Consider the following 21,661-nt stretch of genomic DNA (forward strand, 5'->3'; position numbering starts at 1 on the left):
TACATTGAACAACCTGAAGGTTTTGTTGATCCAGATAAAAGGAACATGGTCTGCAAATTACACAAGGCACTGTATGGTCTGAAACAAGCCCCTAGAGCATGGTATGAAAGATTGCATAACTATCCTATTCAGATTAGTTTTCAAAGAACTAATGATAATGGTAGCTTGTATATAAAGGAAGGACCAGATAATAAGATTGTCCTGGCAGAAATATTTGTAGATGATACTGTCTTCACAGGGCATGATGATCTTTGCAAAGAATTTTCAGAACAAATGAACAAGGAATTTGAAATGTCTATGTTTGGTGAAATAAAATTCTTTGTTGGTCTCCAAATTCAACAAAATAAGAATGGCATCTACATCACTCAATCAAAATACATCAAAGAGATATTGAAAAAGTTTGGTATGGAGGACTGTAAACCTGTTGGAACTCCTATGTGTACTGGATTGAAACTTACCAAAGATGATGAATCCAAAAAGGTAGATCAAACATTGTATAGATCTATGATTGGAAAATTGCAATACGTAGTTCATACCAGGCCAGATATTGCCCTTGCAGTTGGTATTGTTGCAAGATTTTCAGCAAAACCAAGAGAAACTCATCTGATGGCAATCAAAAGAATAATGAGATATTTGAAAGGAACTAAATATTATGGTTTATGGTACAAATTTGGAGGTAATTTAGATTTGAAAGTGTTTACTAATGCTGATTGGGCAAGAAACCTTGATGACAGAAAAAGCACAAGTGGAGGAGCATTCTTTCTTGGAAAAAGATTGGTTTCTTGGACAAGCAAAAAGTAGAATTGTACATCCCAATCTACAGCAGAGGCAGAGTATGTTGCTACAACAGTAAACTGTTCAAATATTGTTTGGTTTAAGCAGTTATTGCAAGGAATGAAGATGGACATTAAAGAACCAATTGTCATGTTCTGTGACAATACTAGTGCAATCAACATATCTAAGAATCCAGTGATGCATTCCAAGACCAAGCATATTGCAATACAATATCATTTTGTCAAAGAATTGGTGCAAGACAAGGAGATCAGATTGGAATATGTCCATACAAAAGAACAAATTGCTGACATATTCACAAAGCCTTTACCTAAGGATGCATTTTTGTATCTCAGAGGTAAGTTAGGGGTCATTCCCCTATCTGAAGTCCCCTAAAAATAAGTTCTAATGATGCATCAACGCATACAAGATTGAAGATCTATCTGTTGATACAGTTTAGTCAACAATCATTGCATATGAATCAGTACTAAAGGTACATTATAATTCGCTTAACTTCTATTGTCTTTGGCATGTGTTGTCAAAGAGGGAGAGATTTTACTGTCATATCCTTCTGAAATTTGTGAAGATTTGAAAAGTTTGTCATAAAGTCCCTTAACAGAGGGAGACTATTGAAAGAGGGAGAAGTCTGTTATCTTGTTGAACTTGTTTTCAAAATTTCATTTATGTTATGACATGTTGTGTTGCCATCAATGCCAAAGAGGGAGATTGTTGAATAATGTTGTCCTTGATGTCACACAAATATCATATCAGTCATTAGTCTCAAGTTCACCGAGCTCAGACAATCTGCAATACAATTTACAGTGCCAACCGAGCTCACTCGGTCATCGAAGAAAATGTGAAAAATCAGTGTTAACCGAGATCACTCGGTCATCGAAGGAAATGTGGAAAACAGTGTTAACCGAGCTCACTTGGTCATCGAAGGAAATATGGAAAATAGTGTTAACCGAGCTAACTTGGTCAACGAAGGAAATGTGAAAAGTCAGTGTTAACCGAGCTTCACTCGATCTCCAAAGGTTAGTTTCCACCGAGCTTCACTCGGTCTCCAAAGGTTAGTTTCCATCGAGCTCACTCGGTTATCTCAAGAAACTCAGTACTTACCGAATTCTCCCGGCGATTGAAGGATTGTCACGAAGATTCGTTGTATCAACCGAGCTCAGTCGGTTAACATAGGAATTATTTTTTGAATAGAGTTCACCATGCAGGGTCGGCCAGTATAGGGATTTTCTAATTAATTAGTTTTAGCCGACTGTTGTAATTGTTTGTTTTAGTAAGAGATTTGAGCCGACTAAGATAATCTGAAAGGTATATATGGTCATTCAAGTTATGAATTAAAGTGTGTAATTATGAAAAAGAAGTTATGAATGCGAATTATAGTATGAAGAGGCGAATGTTGAGAAAAGTCTAATAAAGGATCAGATGTGTTGAAGGAGCTGCAAAGTTGTATTTGATCAGTAAGGATTCAGTCAAGCATAACAGAGATCTGTAATCAACAAAGATAAGTTGCACATTATATCAGGTCATTTCATTGTTGCTTTCTAACCATTGTAACAGTGTATTCAAAATCTCTTAACAGAGTTGGTTTAACAGCCATTCAATAAATCCTCTAACAAGGTGACAGTTCAGTTGAATTGTTCTAAAAACCTCTAGCAAGGCCACTCCTAACAGGGTGATTAAATCCTTTAACAGGGTCACACCTAACAGTGTGTTTTTGTAACCTTTAACAGGGTTGGCTCCTAACAGGGCTCACTTCAGAAGAGTGAAAAACAGTATCTAGTTACATTGGTGGTTTTTCCCATATTGGGTTTCCACGTTAAAACTGGTGTCTCTTGTGTTTTAATTACTGAATTACTTTGTGCATGACAACATATCAGTTCTTAATATTTATCATTTGCTGCATTATCGAGTTTTAGCATTTTATTAATCAGATCAAGGGTATATTCAAACATCTTAGGGACTGTGGAAAGTTTTTGGAATAATTGATTCACCCCCTCCCCCTCTTAGTTACTCTGTTCTCGTTTCCAACAATTTGATCTCCCTTATTCTTTTGAGTGTTTACTCCTCGACTATGGTGGTCTCGGTACTCCCTGGTGTGGAGGTTATAACACTTCCTTTTCTACATAAATGGCTAATTGGCCTTATGTTCAAAACATGGGCGATATTTTTTTCAGCATTCACAATTTTGAAAAAGTATCGCACTATAGTAGTAAAGAATATTGTACGATACTAGTAAAGTATTGCATAGCCATAGTATAAAGTATTGCATGGTTATTATAAGAAATATCACCTGACTATAGTAAAAAGTGTTGCACGATAGTAGTGAATAATATCATACGATACTTGAAAGTATCGTATGATTTGAGGGAAAATATCACATGGGGTTTGAGAGAAAACCTGCTCAGGTAGACAATAGGTACTTTTTGACTTATTGGGTGTGTTTCAAAAAAATGTTTTGGATACCCTTTGGGGAGTTGTTGCCTCCTATAGTGAAGGGATATGTTTATATATCAACTAAGGATTAGTCAAGTTTCAAGATGGCTAGTCAGGGTTTTTTGTACGTGTGTCTTTATTGGAAGTGGTTATTGTACACTAAACCTACTTAGTTAGTTAATGATGTGTTGGTAAATAGTGGAATTTGGAGATCATTGGTTGATTAGACTACTTAGTTGAGTCTTCCACTGTGATATTGTGATCATTTTCATGTTGATGTTGTATCCATGCTTTATTCCTTTTTTTAAAAATGTATTGGCTTTTATTTGTCCTTGTTCCAAGGATCTTCAGGCAAGGCATTACAAATCTTCACATATCCATAGTGTTGGTTAAAAATGCACATTTTTCACCAAATCTTGCCTACTAACCATAATAGGGTAGGCTTTGGTGAAAGGAAGAGGATGACATTTCCTCTTGGGAGGAAAACCAATAAAAAATTTGGTAACACAAGTATAGTCGTACCCACCAATAGTAGAGAAGGCATTACAAGGGGGGCCTCAACATTGACACCAATCGAGGACCTAGGGTACTCAAAGGGAGAGACCTTCTCTAAAATAGTGAAGATTAGAATGATAACATCACCCACCACCTAAACTATAGGAGTCATATGAGAAGTTGGTAATGCAAACCCAATTAGAATGTAAAAGGGTGCATAAACCCCAACACAAGAGTCAATGCTCACAGATGCAGGAGACAAAGACCTTAAGTCCATAGTTAAATGTTTTGAAGAAAAAGTAGAATTGTAACTATTACAGGAGAAAGTAACTTAAGTAACTATGAAGTTGAAGAAAAGGTATAATTAGTAACGTTTGCAATAGTAGTCCCTATTCAAAACCAATGCCAAAATGAGCGCTACTAGAAGCTTAGATAACTGTTTTTTAACATTTGGTGTATTAACACCAAGGGAATCAACTTTCCATTCTTAACATAGTAGAGAATGACCCCTTGAGGTTTGAAACTTGGTTGTTGACTTTATAGACCAAATATTGTACCATTCACAAAATGCTATCCCCTTTTAATAAATGTTATTGATTACTAGATTTGTGATTCTATGCTAACTTTTATATGAAGTAACAAATTTATCTTATGAGATTTCATGTAAATATTATGTAATTTATAGACAACAACAAATAAGAAAACCATGTTATTTACATATGAAAATTATGATATTTACGAAAATGGACATTTTATGTACCATCTCCATTAATGTATGTGGTTTTCAACCACTCTCATTGTCACTACAAGGACTACTATCATGCATTTAGCTATTGTTATTAATAATAATAAATATTTCTGATCTAGCATGAATAATGACTTCACCGTTATAGTATAAAATCTTTTTTTTTTAAATCATTGTGTTTATTTTAAAGAAGCATAAATAACATTTCTTAATATATCATTAAAACAAATAGCTGAAATTTTATGATATTCTATCATTGCAAGGCCAATGGTCTAGAAATTAATAGCAAGCAATGAAGAAGTATCATCTTAATAAGAAGTTTGAGAAGTCGACGGTAATGTAAGTTTGAGAAGTTGAAGGTATTCATCATTACTACACATAAGAAATTAAATTACAAAAGTTGTTCAATGAGGTGGATTGTCCTACAGTCTATGTATGAACTCATGGAGGAATATTTTACTCATAATTTCTAATGCGCTAAAATAATCTTTATCATTAACAATTAACCATCTCTAACACCGACATGAATAACCTTAAAATAACTTATTTTAGAAATATTTGTCTGTTTTGTTGTCTTTGACTGCTTTGTTTTGTCTAGTACTTTAGTAATGATGTCATCCAAAAAGATTAAGCATTAAAAAAAGTTAATTCTAATTATTTAATACTTCAAATCTAAAAATAAAGCCTTACTATGTAATATTTCTTAGCTATTTCAACTCATAAAACAACTATTACTGTATTAATCCGTTTATCCAATAGCTCAAAAAACAGAGGAAGACATGGATATCATCGCAATCACCTTTGTTGCAAGCAAGAGCCATTTTAAGAAATGAAGGGCAGCAGTTGATATTGTCGACACAAACTTTAATATCTGGGTACATACTTGGTCAAGTATTAATCGACCCATCCCATTGATCTCCATGAACGGCGCGAGCCGACATGATGATTAAAACGTTGAAATCAGTTCTTCCTCTCGCGAGGAGTAAATCATTTCCCCCCCCCCCTGCGAGGCTAAAAATATGTATGAAATTGAGAAGGGATGGTTATTGGGCGTTGTGAAAAATGTTAGCTAATAGTTTTAGATACTCTGAAGGGGACTTGAGCAATTTATTTGACAAAAAACAAAGCAACTAGGCAATTGTGGTGAAGCCTAAGACATTTGTTATATTGTTCCAAGAAGAAACAATGATGAAGGATAGGGCAAAGCGTGCAACAAAAGCCCAACTTGATACAATGCTGGAGTTCAGATGATGTGATGTGAAGCGAGAAGGCGACAATGGAGAGACTCTCGAATTGTTAACCAACACCAATACCAACAAAGGGACGCCCATTTTGGCCGCCGTAGTACAAAAAGCAAGGTATCTCTTGGGGCCCAATCACATATGATGGTTGCACCGGTCACCAATGATTTTGTCCTTGGACAAGTAAACACTCACGAGTATAGCAACACAAATGGTCCCATCACTACCTCACTAACCAGGAGGTATAAAAAACTAGGTCACTTGTCTAGATTATATATTAGGGGAAGAGAGCAAATGACAGGGGGAATCAACAATGGTGATAATTTTGTTATACATACATATTAATTATGGTTGTAAAAAGAGTTTCAGAAAATGAAAATACATGTACTAATAGTTAATTATATATTTACTAATAATTAATTGTTTTTTAATCATTTTTAGTTGGTGATTGACTACTTTGTGTACAAGACATTCTATAAAAAATACTAAGACATTTAACCTTAGTACTGCTATTTTTTGAGTGAGTGACTATTGGTGCATAAACATAGCAAGTCTCAAGCGAGCATTTTGAAATTACACTTTTTGACCACTTGGCACTCCACTATCCCTACAGAGAGCTCTGTGAATACCCAAAAGTCAACACATTAGCTTTAAGCTCCTCACTCACCTACAGAGGTGCATTGAAAAAATTGACAAAATCTGACTTAGGGTGAGTTCTAGCTGTATGAAGTTAGCTTGGGCGGTTGTTGGATCTTTTTCCCTAAGGGTGTTATTCACCTGAGAAGTTTAGGGGAGAGTGTCTACTACCTAAATGTGTTCTAATGGTTGTGATAGGATTTGTTTATTTGATACCTATATTTGTTAATTTAGTACTCATAATTGTTAACGTTCAATATTTTTCACAAATTGCACCAATAGTTGCGAGTTTAAGCTTCTTCTTGTTGATGAGGACTACTCATAATTGAATAAAATGTATTGTTTATTCTAGAAAGAAATGAATCATGTAGTGGCACATCAACTACTTAAGCACGTGTGTGCATTTTCCCGATCATTAGTCTCACATTTTTTTGGGGTTGTTTTTGATACCTTGGCAAAAAATATGTTGATGTGGCTCTGAACATTAGTTATAAGTTGGGGACTTGTCAAGTAAGTTGTTGTAAAAAATTAAGGGTGATCTGAAGTTTCATGTAGGATCTTGAGAAGCGCAAAGTTAGGGTGCACAACTACTAGGTCCTCTCCCTAGTGATTTTTCTTCTTTCACTATTAAACAATTTTTTTATGGGTACGCCACTTCTAAAATATGAACAAATAAACCAACAAAGACTATTTAGATTTATAACTTGGAGTATAAAAAATAACAAATTAATTAAAGAATTGTAAAGAGACAACACTAAAAGAGAGCTCAAGGTAAAGAATACAATTTTAAAAATAACCATAGAACCAACTATAAGGGAGGAACATTTCATTTAGCATTTTTGGGTAACCCTTCCTTGTATCGTACTGAGGACATCCATGATCTTTTGAGTTGCTTCATCAACAACATATCTACCTTCAATCTAGAGCTTCTTATAAACAGTGTTCATAATAAATAATTAATATAAAAAAGTTGCTAAGGGAAAAAAATACTTTGCAAAAGAACACAAATAAAAGTGTTTGGTGGAGGTTACTCCCCTTACTAACCCAAACACACACAATACAATAGGGAAACAAACATAAAATGACAAGAACAAACAACAGCAAGAAGATAAACATTTATTTTGTATTGTCAACTTTTCTATGCAACTCCTCTTGTAGTGCTCACACTTGCCTCTAGAGAGCTCTAAAGCCCTCTTCTATCATACACGAAACTCTTCCTCCATGGTTCCTTTGTGAAGGCATTTTCTGCATTTATCTCCCATACCCACAACTACAATCTTGGCGCAAACATTCTGATGTTCAACAATTTATCTCTACTCATCCAAGAACTTCTTCTTTGATACCACTTGACATAGGGTACTCTTTTTACTAACTCAAATGCACACACCACAATAGGGAAACAAACCGTAACTAAAAAGAATACTACAATAGAAAGAAGAGAAACACTTGCTTCATATTATCTTCAATGAAATGACATTGCAATATTAAAAAATATTAAATTCTATATCTATTAACATGAATGTTGATGGTATTCCTATGGGGGAGTATCTTAGCAATGTTGTAGACATGATTTAGAGGTTGTGTGTTGCATTCATGACAAAGTTTGTCATTGATGTCAACATACTAGTTATTTTGTGAAGACTGACAGAGTAGCAAACAAAGTTTGGTTCCATGTTGTTTGAGGATTGAAGATCAGCTTATGCGCACTTGGGATTATGTTCTAAAGTATGTCTAGATGCTACATTTAAGAGTTTCTAGATAGAAATATGAAGATTGGACAAGGTTATGAAGGATTTGGTGAAGGCACCTTTTAGATAGCATTCTAGAAAGTGGGTACTAATGTTTGGATTCTATGTCCTAACAGAGCTGCAATATGGATGAGTGAGCTAAGACAGAGGTTGAAGACATGTTGAAGATTCTTTGATTAATCGCACATAATCAAATGATAAACGAGTATAAAGTTATGACAACTGTGAGATGACAGATTACTTCTAATTGTGAAAAGATGTATTGTTGTAATGTAACATGTAATGTAATTGTATTTGGTCCTATATTATTATTGCAAATTGGGAAAGCCTCTTAAGTCAACTCAATAAATAAATTTAGGACTTGGTATAAAGGGAGGGTCATTTCCTTATGGATAGGTATCCAGTGCATAAAATATGATATATGATGTATTGTGCAAGCTCTTGAATGTGAATATCTTTTGGATTAGAGTAGAAATTGATGTAGTTGAGGCACAGTGAGCTTACAAGGAACTATATTTGCCAAAATAAGTTATTGTTGGAATTTTTTTGATGTACACTTGTATTATTGAGTGAGGATAGTACTGAAGTTGTTTGGACAATGGGTCCTTTTGTCTTCCTTTCAACTCCTAACAGGGTTGGCACAATTTCTAATAGGGTTGAAATCTCCTAACAAGGGTTCAAAGTCTCCTAACAAGGACTCATATATACAGTTTGTATTTCATTGACTACTAACAAGGTCCATCCTTTTACAAGGAACATTTATATTAGTACATCATCTTGTGCGCATCATTCCCGTTAGGGGTTTCCCTCTGATCAAGGGTTTCACTAGTTAACAAATCTAGTGTTATTGTGTATGGTTATCTTTCTATGGTTGCTAAATCTATTGTTTACATGTTTCAGAATTAAAGAAGATATTGAGAGTTGTTTTAATTGCATAAATGATTCACCCCCCTCCCCCCATCTCAACTATTTTGGTGGAATTTACTTTCTAAAAATTAGCATCAGAGCATTAGGTCCTTGAAGGAAAAGATTAACATCTTAAGGAGATCTATGGTGCACTTTAGGAAATAAAGTCTGAAGTTTGATGCCAGAGTTAACTATGAAAGTTGAAAAGAAAAGATGAAGACACCTCTATTATACATGGGTCCAGATTACTAGTTGATTACTATGAAGAAAAAGGATGTGATTGAAGAAAAATATCTTGAAGGTTGTGAGGAAAAAGAGAAATATATATTCATGTCCAATATGCTTGCTAGAGAATCACTATTATCAACTCTTCCTAAAATTGAATTTGGTCAGGTAAAATCTTTAAGACTTGCTCATGAGATTTGGATTGCTTTGCAAAGTACATTTGAAGGTGATAAACATGTTCAAAAGATTAGATTGTAGAGTTGAATATGCTTATTACAAGATGCTAAGATGGTGGAAGATGAACATATAAGGAGTTATTTTGGTAGAATATCATAGATTGTTACAAGAATTAAGACTTGTGGAGGATAAAATTTAGAAGATGAAGTTGTATGGAAGATATTGAAGACTTTGACACCTACATACAAACAAATAGCACAAATGATTGAACAAGGTATTCATTGCATGTCTGATTTTACAAGAGAGACTCTTCTTAGGAGATTACAGTCAGCTGAAATGTAGATGAAGCAAAGTGGAGAATTACCTAGAGTAGAAATTGCTTTTAGCTCATTGAGAGACAAACCTATGTTCACATGAAGTGCAAGTACAAGTGGATATTATGCCAGTAGCAATTGACTAAAAGTGGATAAAGACAAGAAGATTGAGGAAGGATTTGTCCTAGTTATGAAGAGAGAACCTAAAGGTAACAAATTTTTTAAGTGTTGGACATGCAATCAATATGGTCATTATTCTTCTAAATGTCCTAAGAGAGTGAAGAAGTTTTAAAATCCCTATAAATCAACAATGCCTAAGGATTTCTTTTTATTCTGATGAGATCAATTTGATTCTAAATTTGAATATTTCTTGAGTGAAAGGGATGATGAAATAGGATTTGTTGCTATTAAGGAAGAAAGCCTTGAATAAGAGAAAGTTAGTGAAGAAAAAAACATTAGTATCACAAGTTGAAAAGAAAAAATCTAATTGGATTATAGATAGTGGTTGCTCCCATCACATTGTTGAGGTAATGGGTGTTGCACGCATTGCATAATATTGTTATATTATATTATATCATTTTGTTATGTAACATTGCACCTAGATAGATGTGCAACATGTAAAGATTCTCAGGGGATATACTTGATGAGTTGTATTGTAACATTGTATAATATTTCATGTAATTATTTAATATTAGGGAAAAAAATTAAATTTTCAATATTAAATGTGGGGTCAATGGGTTAGGTAGCGCATAGTTTTAGTACCTGATTTATGTAATACCACTTGGTGATTTTGTTGGACTTTCTACTATATAAACAACCACAAGGGTAGTTGTAGAGACAAGATAGAAGGCAAAAAGGGAAAGATTCGAGTGGGACAATGCATGATAGATTAGCCAAGTGAACATTTGTGAAGGTTGGAAGCATGGCATGGGATATGTGGATTCATGTTTGTTCACATGGATTGCTTGGTAGTGGCTATGGTTTTTTGAAGGCTTCCATGGTTGTATTACAATGTTATTTTTGTTGAATAAAATATGAAAATGGATGCTTTTGGAGGCTGAGTTTTTTTTTTTTCCCTCAATGAGGGTTTCCCATGGTATATCTTGTGTCACAATTTTTGTGGGGATCTTGTCTATTATCTTGCATGTGAATTTCAATTACATATTTATTTTAGATCTATTATGGGTTATGTGGAAACAATTATATTCTTTGTTGCAAGTTTTCTTACAAGTGGTATTAGAGCTATGGTTTTATTATTGTAACCCTAGATTGAATCCATGGGAGTGCATGAGATGATAAAAGAAAGAGAAAGATATATGAGTTGTTTATTGCAAATCTGAGGATTTTTTGGGTTTGTTGTTATGATGAGATTTTGGTAGATTTTGGACATGTGAAACTGTTGGACAAAATGGATTTTTTGAATTTTTCATTTAAATGAGGATTTTACTCTCTTGAATCTAGTGGAGTTGTTTTGTATATAATGCTTTATAGCCAACTTTTAGAAGTTCCCTTTTGAGATAGATGTTTATTGTATTACATGAAGTTGTATTGGGAAGTAAAATTTGACTTTTGGGAAGGGTGTTGAATGTGGGATCAAAGAGGAGGTTAATTATTGGAAACTTGTGTTAGTGTTCCTTATAAATTACCTGCCAGTCTTTTACACTAAACTAGTTCATGATGCTTGGCCAAGCTCAATAGAAGAATTATGCATATGTTTGAAATGCATTAGTTATTTTATGTTATATTTCCTTTTCCACATCCTTGTGTATGTTTCTACTAGACATATGTGTAAGTAGATTAGGCACAAAGGTTGCACCAGATCCTTTCGATCTAATTGTGCCAAGTTGCTAGCCTTCTCATGCTAGGGTTAGGTAGTTCTTTTTAACCAAAGAACCTCGGGGAGCTAACCACTCCATGGTTGGGTGGTAAAAGTGCCTGGACCACTCTTCTGTCTCATGATAGTAGATGGATAACGTTCTGATGGCTTCGAGACATGACTACATGCAAATGTACACTAATTTTCAATGACATGTTATTATTATGTTTTATGTTATCATATGATTTATACCATATGATGTACTAATGTTATACTTATGTTTGGTGTGCAAGTTGACATAATTTGTGACATAAGATCGATGTGTTATATGTATATTCTAGTATCTTAAGCTTATGTAGTTCTGACGTGTGATCTGTTAGTAATAGAAACAAACAACATTAATTATGTCCAAAATTATGATATTTTTGATGACATGTTTCATCTTTGTGACTCGTTTGAGTGTAGCTGTAATTTTATTTTATTTTCAACTTTAATGAAATGGGAATAAGTGCTTATGCAAATGTAGTTGACATTTGACTTTTCAATTTCAATTTTTTGCATTTTATGGTTATTTTGCATATGTGGCAATGTTAGAGATTTTGGTTCTTACAGTAGTAATGAAGCCTAATAGTAATGTTTAGATCACATCAATAACTACCAAATAAATGATAAGAATAGTATATAGAGATATAAATATCAAAAGATAGATGTAGAGAAAGTTATGGGTAGAAGCCAATGTAAAGTGGAGTGTAATGGAGATATATATATAGAAATAGAGACACATACACATGATAGTATAGATGGAGTGAATGAAAGAGTGAGAAATTGTAGGTGTACTTTCAGTACACCATTTTTGAACTTCCAAATCAACCTTGTCAAAAAGTCAAGTTCATATATCCAAAGTTAAAGAATATTTAGATATCATGGCACTTGGTTCATGATCAAATTCTGATTTACAGTTTCAAAGACCAACCTCCAAGTCCAACTTCATGAACATGTGTTGCCAATTTAGATAATGAGATCATCAATTTCAGGTCTTAGATTTAGAGTTCCAAAGTGCAATATCATAAGTGCAAATTTGGGTTCATATCCCAAGTTTACATGCTCTATTTTTGAATTCAAAGGAATCAATTCGGGTTTATAACCTTAATGAACAAATTAACAGCAAGACTTAAATGTATATGGTAGCCTATGTTGTTACTAACCAAGCATGTATGTTGATTGTGATGTATAGTTCGAAAGTGAAAAATAAATCAGAATGTTAAAGTCAGACTTTTGCATAAACCCCAAGTGTCTTGTGTATAGAAACCTGATGGCATAACATTCAGTGGAAAAATAATCTTTTGCATTGGCTCTAAGAACTGAATCATCAAAAGTCACAAAGCTAAAAGCTTCAAACCAGGAGTTATCTTAGAAGTTGGAGTCATAGACCTAGAGAATAGAACTTCTAATTTCTCATAACATGGCTTGTGGCAGTAGTGCATTGGGATCTAAGAATATTGTCAATATGCCGACTGGACAATGGAAATTTGCGGTGGTCACACTAAAAGAAAAACTTAATAGATAGCCAACTTTCCTTGACTTTTGTAGCATCATTAAGTGCATCGACATCTTTAACAAAATGGCGAGGTGAAAAATCTAATGTCGCAGTCCATCTCCAATTTCCACCACGGGAGAGGCTAAAAATGAATGTTCCACTACAGGGCAGTCATCAAGTGCATCACAAGTATGTTGAAGCACACATATAATACATCATGTAAATTGGGATCACCCGAACATGAAGAGTTGACTTTGGTGGAAAATGCCCTCACATGTTCATTTTTCGCCAGAGAAGCTATATTGATATTTTTTGCAAGAGAATCTATATTGATATTTTTCGCTAGAGAAGCCAAATTGCCATTTTTTGCCAAAGATCAAATTCATAACAAAGAGCATGGCTATCAAAATAAATCTATTTATGTGCTTCATCTCACCAAAAGTGGCCCTGTGAATCCTCCATAATGGAGTGAAAACTCTCTAATAAAGCCAAGGTGAAAAATGTATATTGTGGTACTCCATTGAAGCAATCCTATGAAAACCCACCAATAGCTATGGTGCATGTGGGGAATTAGTGCTGAACATAGGAGCTCAGGCCTTGGAAGAGGATGAATGTCAATTACAAAAGTCTTAGCCATGAGAGACCTCGAGCTTGATAAATTTGATGCTCTAAATACATTTTATGTCTTGTGCCCATTGGGTGCCATAACATGAGCTTGTGGGTGTGAAAGCCCAATGTTTAAACTCGATATAAAGGAGGGGAACATTCCTATATGAAGTTTCTATTTTGTTATGCCAATGTCTGAAAAAATATACTCGTAGCCAGTGAAGACTTGGTGGTCACAAAGGAAGTAAAAGTCTCAAAAGCCTTTCACATGCGAACAAGAGACAACATCTATTGAGCTTTGTTTGAAGAGTGAAGAAAAAGCACATGGTTTGTGACAAAGACATGGTAAATATGTTTTGACCAAATGCTAACAACAAGATGGAGAAGCTCTGCGGCCATACAAGAGATGAATCAGCCCGAGTGTCTTGGGGATTGCCATTGAAGACCACAGAAGACCCATGGTCATGTGAAGATGGTTATGATCTATTCATACACAATATGTTTTACGCAAAACTATGAAATCCTACCAATAGAGGAATTATGTGATAATGCCTGCAGTTTACCAAGCAACAACATAAGCGACATGGTATAATGAACCCGAGCTCGGAGTCGTGTTGCAAGTTGTGCAGGGAGTACAGAAGAGAAGTATTTTATCCACAACCATTTGAACTTTGAAGTGAAGTAGCACAAGGACGTAGAGACTGATACTGCACGTATTGTTAGTTTTGAAGTCACACCTTTCAGTGTAAAGAATATGAGCAACCTTGGGAACCCGAGAATCCACATTTGATAACCCGCAATGCAAACACTAAGCATTATGTTTTAAGTTTTGATGCTCCCTAGGAGGTAGAGGAAGGTAAAGAGGTCATCTGCAGTTATGATGTGGTTTTCAAGGATAGCTCTATGAAATGAGCATCTTGATGGGATACATATCTGCTAATGTCAGATAATTAGATCCATTGGTTCTCCATAATTAATTCATTAATGATTGTGTTGTTCCTTTCAGGCATGGTGGCAATGATCATGATGAGAACTTTGTATAGGGATATTTCAAAATACAACCAATTGGAGATACAGGATGAAGCCCAAGAAGAAATAGGATAGAAATTGGTCCATGGAGATGTGTTCGGGCCTCCTATTCACTTTAGCCTACTTTATGTTTTTATTTGCTGGCTACTCTTTAGCTCATTTGTATAAGATGTTCAAAGGCACAGAATTTTTTTTTTAAAATGCCCTGAAGTTTGTTTTTATGTTTCCGGTTACTTTAGGTTCAAGAAACCCACCATTAAGGATCCAGTGAAGACAAACAAGACCCCTAGGCAAATTCCATAATAGGCTTGATACATGCAGCCAATTTTCTCCATATTAATTGGTGGCATCATACCTTTTGGAGCTGTTTTCATTGAGCTATTTTTCATTTTGACTTCCATATGGTTGAATCATTTCTACTATATCTTTGGGTTCTTGTTCATCGTCTTTATCACCCTTTTGGTCACTTGTGCCAAGATCACTATTGTTATTTGCTACTTCCCGTTGTGCAGTGAAGATTATCATTGGTGGTGGATAGCACTTCTAACTTCAGGCTCATCAACACTCTGTTTTTTTCTCTATGCAATATTCTACTTCTTCTCAAAACTAGAGATCACCAAGCTTGTTTCTGATATACTCATCAGTGAAGATTGATTGAGCCACTCAGCACAACTATTCCTAAAAAGGGCAAAGTATTCTAGGCCAATCAGATTTTGGATATGAAGAGTCAAAGAATCCCAATAGTGATGATATTCAGAAGACTGTTGCAATACTTTGAGGAATCTTTTGCATTGAATTCATAAAGAATGATACCATTAAAATGGTCAAGGTACTAAAAGTTAAAAGAATAGGATTCGAAAAGAGTGAAGATAGATTATCATTGAGAAATGATTAAAGAATTGGATGAGAAAGAATCAGTCATATTGGTGATTGAAGGGTCATGAAGATGAAAAGGCATTAAATAAGGAATTGGATGAGGATAGAAGGGTTCTTCTTTTCCTACATACAGTCAAAGAGCTGGAGTAAAGGAGAGGGCATGTTAGTTTATGTATTTCATTTCATTGCATATAGGGGTTATTATTCTAATTTCTGTAATAAATTTGACAAGAAACTGTGAGCAAATAAATCTGGGTATTGTATTTGTGCATTCAAAATAGAGAAAAGTTTCATTCTGAATCAGAGTGTTTAGTTGTTACTTTTTTGATTATAATCAATCAAAGTGTTGGTATATTCAGTCTTGGACTCTATCTTGCATTTTGTGTCAAATATCAAATGTGATGTAGATCATAGTGTTTGCATGCCTTCCTATGATGGAAATTGGAATATTTAACTCGCACTCCATTTTTCATTCTGCATTGCCTCTGCATTAACAAATTCTTCATATTGCATTACCAATACTAAGGAGTCATAAGATTGTGAATTCTTGGGATTGGCTAGGTTTAGGATCTCAAATCTGCCTGAGCTAGTCTTGCCTAGGATTAGCTTGGTTTCTCCTCTTCCGTTCTCAGGTTAAGAACACACCCAGTTAGTTTAGGAAATAAACAAATTCATTACATATCATTCTATAAGGGAGCTGTACCTTTCAATTCAGAGGAAATCTATCAACGCCATGATAGATTATCCAGCTATTGGCATCTAATTGTTCTTTCAGATTTGGACATTTTGGAAGCTTATTCAAAAGAACAATCCGTTTACCAACAAAAATATAGATAGAGATATATGGAGAGAGAAAATACGTGATAGATAAAGAGAGAAAGAGAGTAGGAGAGATGGAGCAACTAAGAAAGGAGGGAGGGATTGACTATATATATATATATATATATATATATATATATATATATATATATATATATATATATATATATATATATATATATATATGGAGAGAGAGAGAGTCATGATTGAAAGAGATAATGAGGTAGATAAAGCTAGAGAGATATGCCTAGAAAAATATAGAGAGGTAGATAGAGCTAGAGAGATATACCTAGAAAAAAATAGAGAGGTAGATAGAACTAGAGAGATACACTAAGAAAAATATAAAGAGAGATATACCAATATAAATTTAAATAAGACAAGTATTGCAAAAAAAAATTGAAAAACATTTTTAAAAAAAATTCCATTAAATTCAATTGTTAATAAAAATTGTTGAGAGAGAAATATTTAAAATAGTAATATCTGTCCATCTTCAATATATCTTTGGCATACCTATTGCATTCCAAGATGGGCTTGCTAGTTTTAAAAAGTGTACGTCAAAGTAAGGGAGAAAGAGTGGCTGATAACTTACATCCGAAAGTATCGATTCATTTTTAATTAAGTAGGCCAGTATTCCAACGAATAAAGAAATAGTACGCAGCAGGCAGCCGAGACAAATCATTTGCAGCAGGCCCATAGGACCGCAACCTAAACAAACATGTAAACATAATAATAAGTAGGTCGCTGCACAATATGGGGGGCTGCGTAGAGAAAAGGGACCCGACATTCAGCGGGAACAAGATCAGTAGCAGCGTGCCCATGGGACCGCAACCTCTAAACAAACGATATTAGTTTTACTTACGGGTGATGAAGCCGACCAGTTATTCCTAACTTGGGATTAGGGGTCGGTAAAGTAGAGAAAAGAAAGATATTAGATGAGGAGGAAACGTCTAGCGAGTCACGATTCGGACCGGTCGACAGAAGCACATATAAAGCCCGACCATGTTAAAATCGCCCATGCGGCTTTTTAGTATTTCGTTCAGCAGGTGGAAGAGAAGCATTATGTGGGCCGGGGCTGAAAGAATGCAGGAAGAGGCGGAGAACAGTGACATTACTAGCAACACTAATGGCAGAGGAGGATTCAAGGAGGAGCATCTTGTGGGCTTGGCGGGGCTGAAGAGGGAGAAGGGCTTCGTTGAAATGACATGCGGCTGCACCAGCGCCAAATACGGAGATGCGGTAGCCCGCCTGAGAGTTAACGAAGACGGCAGTTTTGAGATCGTCGGCTGCGAGTGTTCTCCCGGCGGCTACTGCGATGAGGGCACCATGAAACCGCCCGCTTTCGAGAAACACGCCGGAAACCGCTCAAAGAAGTGGAAGAACAACATTTGGGTTCTTCGCCACAACAAGAAACTGCCCCTCTGCAAGACTGAGCTTTTAGGGTACTACAAAAACAAGGGCCAGGGTTCGAAGCCCAGGGTCGCCCACAGGGATGAATTCGTCCGCTGCGCCGCCTGCGGGAAGGAGCGCCGATTCAAGCGCCGCAACAGGGAAGAATGCAGAGCTTACCATTTGGCTGTCGCTGACCCCAATTGGGTCTGTTCTGATTTTGCTTTTGAGAGAATCGGGTGCGAATTGGAGGAAGAAAGGGCGGCAAGTCGAAAGGCATACAGGGGATGCAGCAAGATTTCTGGCTGTGATGGCTGCCCTTTCTGCGTCTGCTTGGGCTGTGAAATCTGCCTCTTCAGGGACTGCAAATGCCGCTCTTGCATTGATTTTTATTCCTTCAATGCCTGACTCATGAGAATTGAAGATTTGCCAGGAATAAAAATTGTTTCTGTATGATTGGGGTTGGAATGGTGAAATTTTCCCTTGTTTTTGGCATCAATCATTTAAAAACCAGTAACCAGATGCCGCCCTCTCTTTTCAGCCATTTCTCTTTCGTTCTGTCAATTTACAGCCTTTTTAGTCGAGATCTTAATTCTGGAATTTTCATTAATCGAAGTGTATCCAGTTGTCTCATTTGCTTTAAAGATTGTTTTGTATGGAGCAGACTGGGACTTTATTCAAAGCTCGTGTTGACACCTAGATTTTGACTGGAAATTTCACTCTTTTTATTCTGTAGTTTTTAATTAAAAATTGGAGATTTAATGTAGCTTATTATGAGCAGGAACGTTTGAGCCTATAAAATAGGTAAAGTTGCTTCTTATTTTTTAGCAAGAAAAGTAAATGAAAATAATTTAAAATATTAATTTTCCTATAAAACTATATTTTAACTAAAAATATAAAATTCAAATATTTGATAAGTAGGAGATGATTTCCACAGCTAGTCAAATTGTGATGTGAATATCAGGATTTAACTGTGTGATTTTGAGTCAAACTCGATGACCCATGTTTCATGAGTAGTGATTCAACATGAATCCATCTCTCATGAGAATAAATGGAACACTTAGCACTCATTGGATCTAGGTGATGCTCACAGGGGTGAAGCACCGGGACTTCCCGGGAGGTCACCCATCCCAGTACTACTCCAGCCTGAGCGCGCTTAACTACGGAGTTTCCTCCACAGTTAAACCCAAAGCTTGCAACCCCATTTGCAAATGGGGTTGCAAGCTTTGGGTTTAACTGTGGAGGAAACTCCGTAGTTAAGCGCGCTCAGGCTGGAGTAGTACTGGGATGGGTGACCTCCCGGGAAGTCCCGGTGCTTCACCCCTGTGAGCATCACCTAGATCCAATGAGTGCTAAGTGTTCCATTTATTCTCATGAGAGATGGATTCATGTTGAATCACTACTCATGAAACATGGGTCATCGAGTTTGACTCAAAATCACACAGTTAAATCCTGATATTCACATCACAATTCAAATATTTGACATGGCTAAAAAAAATATTTATATTCTCAATATGCCTTCCCATTCTCAATTCCTGTGCCTACAACCAAACAAAGAATAATTGCAAATAATTAAAATGGAATCATTAGTCTATGAATTATAAATTGATTATAGATTAGACATGATAAATCATAATAATTATTGTTCAATCGATACTGGATGTGAAGAACTTCTAAAATCTTACAACTTTGATTGAGACAGTAGTGTTTTTCCTGGAATGGAATGTGGAGATCGAATATTTTTTTATGTTGAGAAGCCAGTGACTCTCCTGGAATGGGGAGATGGAGGATTCTAGTTTGACAGAACAGTGAGTTTCCTGTAGTCACAAATCTCCATTTTTGAATAGTGTAAGATTATCGAAATACCTGTCTACTTACTTTGATGTAAATTTGTAGTTTATACACCAATACGTATGCTGTGCGATTTCCCCTAGTGTACATTTACTGATTTGGAGTAGGTGATGAGAATCGAACATTTGACCAAGAGCTAAACACAATGTTCCTGATTTATATACCTACCCACGAGTGTTAGGGCGTTCATGTCTTTTCTCCTCACCATATTCGCTCAGCAAATTCGGCCGCTATGTAGCTTTGTGGGCTACGACGGTTCCGACTTCTCAATCAAAACATCCAATGTGTTATAAAGTAATAATAATAATCTTTTTTGTTTTGAACGATATATGTCATGAATGAACTGAAACCCTTGGTTTTATTAACCTACTCCCTATGAAGTATGAAGATTGCCTTGTAGAGATTTTTTAATACTAAATTACTTTTTCATAGGTATGGCTTTCTAAGTTGTATACATGCCTATTGAAGCGGGCTAGTTGGTACTATAAGAGGATGCAGCTCATGAACAGATCTCGCTTTGATTAAATTTAATAATTAACCTCATAAACTCACCTTTCAATTCAGTTTTTAAGGTGTAAAAATCATTAAGACTGACGTTTCTGGATTTCATTTTGTGTAATTCCTAATGATGGCAGACAGAGTGTATTCAGTAAGATTCTGCAAAAGACACAATGGAATCCAAAAACAACAGTAAGAAACAAATATCAATTGAAAAAACTTAAAATCCTTCAATTTTCTATTCTAAATTAGTAGTACTAGATTATGACAGAAAACGTAACCACCACTGTAGGAGGATCGAGCTTGAGCCCACTTCATTTGTGGACAGTGCATTCTGTGAGCGTAAGTTTTGAAATCCTGCAAAATGTCCTGCAATTAAAATTTTTGCCCACCTGCAAATACTGTACTTGTGTTCAGGTTAAAATATATTCAAAGCATTTGTCGCTTTCATTAGTGAATTAATTTACCAACTTGTTGGGGTTTGATAGTTTTCCTGGGGATAAGGGAATCTGGGATAGAGTTAAATTTAGTTACTAGCCTCAGAGCCCGAGTAAGAGGTCATGTCAAATGATGCAGACGTAAGATTTGAACACTAGACGTACTGGAGATGGAGATGGCTTCACCTGCTCCTTAGAGTCTCATGTGATTCGACCCCTAGACCGAAGGGTAATACATTTTGTTTGCTAATGGATTGTTACTTTGAAATTGTTGAATTTTACTCGATCATGCAACGTGGGCAAATATCATGCGAGGTAATTGACGTACATGGCTTTTTTATTTGTTCATGATTCTTTTACAATATAATTCTTTTGATTTTGGATTGGTGGCCAAGAATGCGTAGTTGCATTAAATTAATTTTAGCTTCGCACGGACGTGGCGAATGTGATGCATTATATATAATAAATCATTTCAATGGGTTTCTATTCTATTTTTAAACACACTCGTTTAGAACATATTTTCAAGTTTATTACTTCGAGAGGGAGGGAATAACCTCCTTTACACATTACACTAGTTGAATACAGCTAAAATGAAATAAATAGTATCAATTCGTAAAAACAATTAAGACATCTTAAATTGATTTGATGGAAAAATCAAGTGCAATGAGATGAATGTATGTAGAATTTATGAGTGATAGATAGTTTTGTTTAATTTTTTAAATATTGGAGATGTCTTGTGCGATTGTAGATTTAATAAGATGTAATGTCTGCGTTTTGGAGGAGTTAATTATTTATAAAGTTATCAATTAAAAAAATATATTACAAGGTAACTTTATAAAGTGATATATTTTATAAAGTCATTAAATAAAATAATGTTCTAGAGGTTGTTAGAAGAAGCGGAGAAAAAAATTAAAAGGGAGGCCGACCTATCGAGGAAAAAAAGAATAAATAAGCATTGAGGGCTCATTGCCTATCATCGAGATTTATTATTGATATTTGCTGATGTGCATTGTGGAGCCTACAATTTCTGCAAGTAGTCACAATTGGCCATTGAGAACGAAAACTCTCAATTGGTACGCAATTTTGAGGGTGTGAAAGAT

The 21,661-nt window shown here is 35.3% G+C and overlaps 2 pseudogenes across 1 annotated transcript; both read left to right on the forward strand.

Moving 5' to 3' along the window:
- Positions 1-14,043: 14,043 nt before the first annotated feature.
- On the forward strand, positions 14,044-14,862 carry LOC149580485 (transmembrane 9 superfamily member 7 pseudogene; annotated as a pseudogene).
- A 2,415-nt stretch (positions 14,863-17,277) lies between these two features.
- LOC149580486 (protein ULTRAPETALA 1 pseudogene) lies at positions 17,278-18,474 on the forward strand (annotated as a pseudogene). Its single transcript, XR_016353776.1, has one exon. The product of XR_016353776.1 is annotated as a protein ULTRAPETALA 1 pseudogene (transcript).
- The last annotated feature ends 3,187 nt before the right edge of the window (positions 18,475-21,661 follow it).

Source organism: Cupressus sempervirens, chromosome 1 (genome assembly GCF_028749045.1).
Source record: "Cupressus sempervirens isolate cs-2001-9-10 chromosome 1, ASM2874904v1, whole genome shotgun sequence".
In the NCBI taxonomy this organism is placed as follows: domain Eukaryota; kingdom Viridiplantae; phylum Streptophyta; class Pinopsida; order Cupressales; family Cupressaceae; genus Cupressus; species Cupressus sempervirens.